General features: G+C 41.9%; 1 long non-coding RNA gene across 1 annotated transcript; it reads left to right on the top strand.

Moving 5' to 3' along the window:
- The first annotated feature begins 3,051 nt into the window (after positions 1-3,051).
- Positions 3,052-6,511, top strand: LOC125486586. Its single transcript, XR_007265233.1, has 3 exons — positions 3,052-3,306; positions 3,928-4,051; positions 6,381-6,511. It is a non-coding gene; the product is annotated as an uncharacterized LOC125486586 (long non-coding RNA).
- Positions 6,512-7,812: the final 1,301 nt, after the last annotated feature.

The raw sequence follows: 7,812 nt of genomic DNA on the forward strand, positions 1-7,812 counted from the left end.
AGTTACAAATTATTTCAAACAAGAGAGGTAAGGGAGACTTCCTGATTTTACATGTATCTTTAGAGGACTCCTTCTTTTTGGCTCCCTAGGTTTTTGAAACAGAAACCAAGGCCAGAAAAGATTCCTAGGCAACCAACAGCACAGTGTCTTCCAGGGTCAGGATTTCTAGCAATTAACAGCATCTCCCTACAAGCTTTGCATCGCTGTTTTTGCAAAATCGCTTGCCTTTCTGTAATTAGCAGGTGGATCACAGCCTACATTAAACGGTTGGTCTCATTCCTTGGTAAAAACCTATTTAATCCAGAAAGTGTCCAAACAGTTCAATACTTTTCAGTTTTCCACCTAGTCCATAAGTATAGATATTTATGGATTTGTGGTCCCAACAGTAAACCCACTGTGCTGTAGGAAATCTTCCAAACATTTTATTGCTAAATTATCAGAGAAACAGGTCAAATGCAACATTTCTGTCTGCTCAGAATATTCATTTATGTCAATAACCATTGCCTCCAAAAAACCTAAACCAGCTATCTTGTCTGCAAATGTGAGATGGGAAGGAGGGGATGAAGAATGGAGATCAAACAAGTTTTTAATCATATTAATCCTGCACTACTCCAAGATCTCTGAGTTCATCCACTTCTAGACTTTTGACCATTCCTGATTCCAATTTGCTCAACAATTGCTGAGTGTGTCTTCATCCGCCTGGGTCCTAAACTCTGGAATTCCCTCACTAATTCTCTCAACCTTTCCACGCTGAGCATGCTCCTAATAACCTACCTATCTGTTCAAGCTCTTAGTCGTGGTTTCTTCTACTTTGGGGAAACGGAATGTGGACTGGGTGACTGCTTTGCAGAACACCTATGTTCTGTCTGCAAAAAGACCCTGTACTTCCAGTTGCCTGACACTTCAATATATCACTCTGTTCTCTGGCCAACATCACTGTCTCAGGCTTGCTGCAATGCTCCAGCGAAGTTCAGAACGAGCTGCAAGAACAACACCTCATTTTCCACTTGGGGACCCTGCAGCCTTCTGGACTTAATATTGAGTTCAACAGTTTTAGGGCTTGAGCTCTCCAATGTCCTTTTCCCAATCCCCATACACCAGGCCTTGTTATCACATGGACTGCTATTGCACACAACCCATTATTAGCCACTAACAGCCCCCATTGAAAGCAATTCACCCTCTTAACCAGATCGTTATCCACTTTTTTGTCTGCCCAACTGTTCATCTCTGTGTTTGGGCTCTATCCCCAGCTATCGTTTACTACTTACCCCCTCCCCCTGCCCTATCTCTGCATATAAACCAACATTTTCCTAGCTACTATCAGTTCTGAGGAAGGGTCACTGGACCCAAAATGTTAACTTTGACTTTTCTCTACGGGTGCTGTCAGACCTACTGAGCTTTTCCAGCAATTTCTGTTTCTGATCTACAGAATCCACAGTTCTTTCGTTTTTGTCCTTTTAGTTACCCGTGCGATATATAATTTTTATTCATTTTGGGATGTGGGGTGTGGGCATTGCTGAATGGTCAGCATTTCTTGCCCATCCCTAGTTGCCCTTGAAAAGGTGGGGGTGAGCTGCCTGCATGAATTGCTGCAGTCCTCCTGCTGTAGGTTGACCCAAATGTCCTTAGGGAGGGAATCAAGGATTTTGACCCAGCAACACCAAAAGATTGGTGATATGTTTCCAAATCAAGATGTGATTGACTGGGTGGGGAACTTGCAGGGGGTGGTGTTTCCATGTATCTGCTGCCCTTGTCCTTCTAGATGGAAGTAGTTATAGGTTTGGAAGTTGTTGACTAAGGAGCCTTTGTGAATGTCAGAATATCTTATGAAATATTATTTCCTCGGTGATGAAGTTTGTTTTATGTCGCCTGCGTGAAGCACTCCGACATATTTATCACATTAAAGGTTCAATATAAATACACATTGTCATTTCATTTGTTGTATCCCAGATCAGAGTAAATCTCAGGATTGAAGCTCAGGTTATAGTCTCAGTTAGATCTGTGGCTTGGGATGGGAAGCTGTTAAATTGTCACTGTGATTAAGCTCTCATATTAGGAGCTGCTTCCTCGCCTCCTGCACCTGCTGCCTCTGGGAAGATCTTATCAGTTCCAGTTATCAGCTTAATGCAACAATAACTGACATGGATTTCAACAACTCTCTGTGATTACATTATAAAGATTTGATAAAGTGAAGAGGCACTAAGCTATTCAGAAACTGTTAACATCATTACACAGGATGGTCAACACATTTCCTGCACTCATACATCTCAATCTAACTGAACTTACAAACAACAGATACAAAACACAGTTGGGAAATAATATAGTTATAGATTTTAATAGATAAGAAAATTGTCACAAGCTGAATTATGTTGCTTGAAATAGAAAGCGGTGCATGTCTCATTGCTGAAAAACATTTTGCAGTTGGGGTTAATTGGACATTCACTGTCCTAATGTGATTGAAGAGACTTCTGACGTGACACAGGCTCAACACATTTTATCTTTTATTAGCTTTACTGCAGAAAGTATCTTCTTGATAAAATTTGTGTTTTGCATACGTGCCAAAAGCATCTCCTCCCTCCCAAAACAAGATTTTGAGGGGCATGTCCCATGCAGCATCATTGCTGGTTCCCTCTGTACTGCACCTTCTATATGTCCCATGTTCCCACTCTACTGTTCTCCTTCTGTATGGCACCCTCCGTACCACATTGCCCATGTATCACTTTCTCTCAATATTGTGTTACCTCTCTACTGTACAACATCTGTATCACTTTCCCTATAGATCGTTAATCTCTGTACCTTGTTCTGTCTGTACCACATTTCATAGAATCCCTTCAGTGTGGAAACAGGCCCTTCAGAAAACAAGTCCACACCGACCCTCAGAGCTGCCCACCCAGACCGATTGCCCTGTAATCCACACATCCCTGAACACTATGAGCAATTTAGCATGGCCAATCCACCTAGCTTGCACATCTTTGAACAGTGGGAGGAAACTGGAGCACCTGGAGGAAACCCAAGCAGACACGGGGAGAATGTGCAAACTCCACACAGACAGTTGCCCAAGGGTGGGATTGGATCTGGGTTCCTGGCACTGTGAGGCAGCAGTGCTAACCACTGAGCCACTGTGCCGCCCCTCTGTAATGTAGGATTTCGGGTTCAGAAGTCACAGATTACCCAGAATTTTTTTTTATTCATCACAGGCTGTGGGTGTCACTGGCTGGACCATAATTTATTGCTCATCCCTGATTTCCCAGAAGGCAGTTACCAGTCAACTGTTGTGGATTTAGGATTACATGTAGGCCAGACCAGGTAAGGAAGGAAGACTTCCTTTGCTAAAAGACAATAGTAAACCAAACAGGATTTTACAAAAATTAGCAGTTGCTACATTAGGCCAAATACCTATTCCAGATTATTTGATTTAATTCAAATTTCACCATCTGCTGCAGTGAGATTCAGGCCCAACCTCATGTCCAGAATCTACCGTAAAGAAAGTGATAAATGGGCACTTGGGGAATAATGATCTGTTTGGCCACATGGATTAATGAATGGGAAATCGTGATTGACAAACCTATTAGAGTTTTTTGAGGATGTTACAAATGAAATTGCAATAAGGGAACAAATTAATGTAGTTTACTGGATTTTCAGGAGGCTTTTGATTAGCTCCCCCACAAGTGGCTGGTTAGAAAAGTTAAAGTACATGGGACAGGAGGTGATGTACTGACATGTATTAAGAATTGACTGACAGAAACCAGTGTAGGAATAAATGGGCGTTTCTCACGTTGACAGGCTGTGACTAGAGGAATACCACAAGAATCAGTACATGGAGCACAGATGTTCACAATATAGATCAATGATTTCGAGGTGGGGAACAAATGCAATATTTCCAAATTTGTGGATGATACAAAGTTAAGTGGGAATTTGCTTTCTCAGTTTCAGGAGGCCTTGGACAGGATTAGTGATGGGACAAGAACATGGCAGATGGAATATACTGTGGAAAATTGTGAGCTTATCCAATTTGGTAAAAGAAACAGATGTGCAGAGAATTTTTTAAATGGTAAGAGGATGGCAAGTGCAATCTACAAAGGAACCGAGGTATCCTTGTCAATAAGTTACTGAATGCTAACTTGCAGGTGCAGCAGGTTATTAGGAAGGTTAATGGAATGTTAGCCTTTATGACAAGAGGATTTGAGTACAGTAGTAGTAAATTCTTACTTCAGTAGCGTAGGAGCTTAGTTGGAACACACCTGGAGTACTGTGTGCAGTTTTGGTCTCCTTCTCTCAGAAAACACATGGTGGTCGTGGAGGTTGCTTTTCAGACTGGAGGCCTGTGGCCAGATGTGTGCCACAAGGATCAGGGCTGGGTCCATTGCTTTTCGTCATTTATATAAATGATATGGATGTGAACGTAGGAGGTATGGTTAGTAAGTTTGCAGATGACACCAAAATTGGAGGTGTAGTAGACAGCAAAGACGATTAGCTCAGAATACAACAGGAACTTGATCAGATGGGCCAATGGGCTGAGATTGGCAGAAGGAGTTTAATTTAGATAAATGTGAGGTGCTGCATTTTGGAAAGACAAATCAGGCCAGGACTTATACACTTAATGGTAAGGGCCTGGGGAGTGCTGCTAAACAAAGAGACCTTGGAGTGTAGGTTCACAGTTTCTTGAAATGGAGTCGCAGGTAGATAGGAGTGAAGAAGGCGTTTGGTATGCTTGCCTTTATTGCCAGTGCATTGAGTATAGGAGTAAGGAAGTCATGTTGTGGCTGTACGCGATATTGGTTAGACCACTTTTGGAATACTGAGTGCAATTCTGGTCTCCTTGCTATAAAAAGGCTATTGTGAAACTTGAATAGGTTCAGAAAGGATTTACAAGGATGTTGAATAGGTTCAGAAAAGATTTACAAGGATGTTGCCAGGTGTGGAGGGTTTAAACTATAGGGAGAGGCTGAATAGTCTGGGGCTATTTTCCCTGGAGCATCGGAGACTGCAGGGTGACCTTATAGAGGTTTATAAAATCATGAGGGGCATGGATAAAGTGAATGGCCAAGGTCTGGGGTGGGGAGTCCAAAACTAGACAGCATAAGTTTCAAGTGAGAGGGGAAAGATTTAAACTGTTTGATGCAAAGGGTGATGCGTGTATGGAGTGAGCTGCCAGAGGAAGTGGTGGAGGCGGGTTCAATTACAACATTTAAAAGGCATCTGGACGGGGACATGAATAGGAAGGGTTTAGAGGGATATGGGCCAAATGCTGGCAAACAGGACTAGATTAAGTTAGGATATCTGGTTGGCATGGATGAGTTGGACAAAATAGTCTGTTTCCATCTCTATTACTCTAAAAATATACTGTCATAGAGGGAGTGCAATAAAGGTTCACCAAACTTATTCCCAGAATGGTGGGACTGTCCTATGAAGAGAGGTTGGACAAACTGAGCCTGTATTCACTAGAGTTTCAAAGAATGAGAGCTGATCTCATCAGAACTTGCAAAATACTTAAAGGGATGACAGGGTAGATGTGGGTAAAATGTTTCCTTGGGTTTGAGAGTCTAGCACCGAGGGCATAACTTTTAAAATGAGTGGGATGCCACTTAGAGCCGCAATGAGGAGAGAAGATTTTACTTAGAGGTTTGTGAACCTTTGGAGTTCTGTACTCCAGAGGACTGTGGATGCTCAGTCTTTGAGTAGGGATTGGTAGATTTTGGATTACTAATGGCATACAAGGTTATGGTGTTTGGTCAGAAATTATATTTAATATTGCAGCATGCTCAATGGGCTGAATGGCCTACATCTGCTGCTATGTTCCTATGTCACCAGCAGTGTTTCTGCTAATCCATGTGGCTATGATCCCTAATTTTCAAACAATACCTCCTCATTCTGAACTCACCCACAAGAAGAAATATCCTTTTAGTGTCCGCCTTGTTAAGACCATTCAGGGTCATATACACTTCAATCAGGTCACCTCTCACTTCTTAAAACTTCAGTAGAAACAAGCCCAACCTGTCTAACCATTCCTCATTAGGCAACCTGCTCATTCCAGGGATTACTCTCGTAAACCTCCTCTGAACCACCGCCAATGTATTTACATCCTTCCGATAAACAGACCCAAACTAAGGTCAATATTCAAGATGTGGTCTTACCAATTCCCTGTATAACATCCATACTTCTATGTTCAATGTCTTTCATAATAAAGAATAAAATTCCACTAACCTTGATTATGTACTATATCTGCACACTGACTTTTGGGACTCAAGCATCAAACACCTAAACCCCCCTGATCCTTGGAATTCTGCAGTTGTTCTCCATTTAAGTAACAATCTGTTCTTTTATTCATCCTGCAAAAGTAAACAACTTCATACTTTCCCACATTATATCTCATCTGTCAGATTTTTGCCGATTCACTCAGTCCTGTCTGTATCTGTCTGCAACCTCCTTAATTCTTCATGTATGGAACGAGCTGCCAGAGGAAACGGTTTAGGTGGGTACAATAACATTTAAAATATATGGGTATATGGATAAGAAGGGTTTAGAGGGATATGGGCCAAAAACTGGCAAATGGGACTAGATTAATTTTGGATATCTGGTTGGCATGGACAAGTTAGACTGAAGGGTTTGTTTCCATGCCGTACAACTGTATGATTTTACATGTTCTTCACAACATACTTTCCTACCTATCTCAGTGTCATCTGTAAATTTAGCCACTGTGCTTGTTCCATTTATCTAAGTCATTGATATAAATTGTACAAAGTTGAGATGCCGAGACAGACCTCTTTGCCACTGCACTTGTAACATTCTGCCAATCAGACCAAGACCCATTTATATATGCTCTCTGATTTCTGCCAGCCAGCCAGTCTTCTAACCATCATACAACATGTGCTTTTACTTTTCACTATAACCTTTTATGTGGCACCTTAGAGTCATAGAGTCATAGCATTATAGAGCTCTACAGCATAGAAAAAGGACCTTTAGCCCATTGTGTCTGGGCCAGTCAAAAACAACCACCTAACTATTTTAAATCCATTTTCCAGCTCATGGCCCATAGCCTTGTATGTCTTGGCATCGCAATTGCATTACCTAAATATGTCTGCAATGTTATGAGGGTTTCCACCTCTCCTACTTTTGCAGGCAGTGAGTTCCAGATTCCCATCATGCTCTGGGTCAAACATTACAACATCCCCTCTAAACCTTCTGCCCCTTACTTTAAGTCTATGCCCTGGGTTTTTGATCCCTCCATCAAGGGGGAAAGTTTCTTTTTATCCATCCTGTCTGTACCCCTCAGAATTTTATACATCTCAATAATGTCCCCTCTCAATCTCGTCTGCTCTAAAATGTAACCTGAGTCTGTCCAATTTCGCTTCATAACTAAAACTCTCCAGCCCAGGCAACATCCTTGTAAATCTCCTCTGCACCCTCTCCAGTACCGTCACATCCATCCCATAATGTGGATTCCAGAACTGCACACAATACTCTACTTGTGGCCTAACCAATGTTTTATACTGTTCCAGTATAACCTCCATGCTCTTAAACTCTATGTCTCAGTTAAGAAAAGCAAGTATACCATATGCTTTCTTAACCACTTTATTGCCCTGTCCTGATAACTTAATGGACCAGTGTACGTACACACCAAGGTTCCTCTGATCCTCAGTGTTTCCCAGGGTCCTACTGTCCATCACATACTCCCGTGCCTCGTTTGTCTTGCCAAGTTGTTATGGGGGACTTTAACTTTCCAAATATTGACTGGAAACGCTATAGTTCGAGTACTTCAGATGGGTCAGTTTTTGTCCAATGTGGGCAGGAGGGTTTCCTGACACAGTATGT

Source organism: Rhincodon typus, chromosome 30 (assembly GCF_021869965.1).
Source record: "Rhincodon typus isolate 14 chromosome 30, sRhiTyp1.1, whole genome shotgun sequence".
In the NCBI taxonomy this organism is placed as follows: Eukaryota; Metazoa; Chordata; class Chondrichthyes; order Orectolobiformes; family Rhincodontidae; genus Rhincodon; species Rhincodon typus.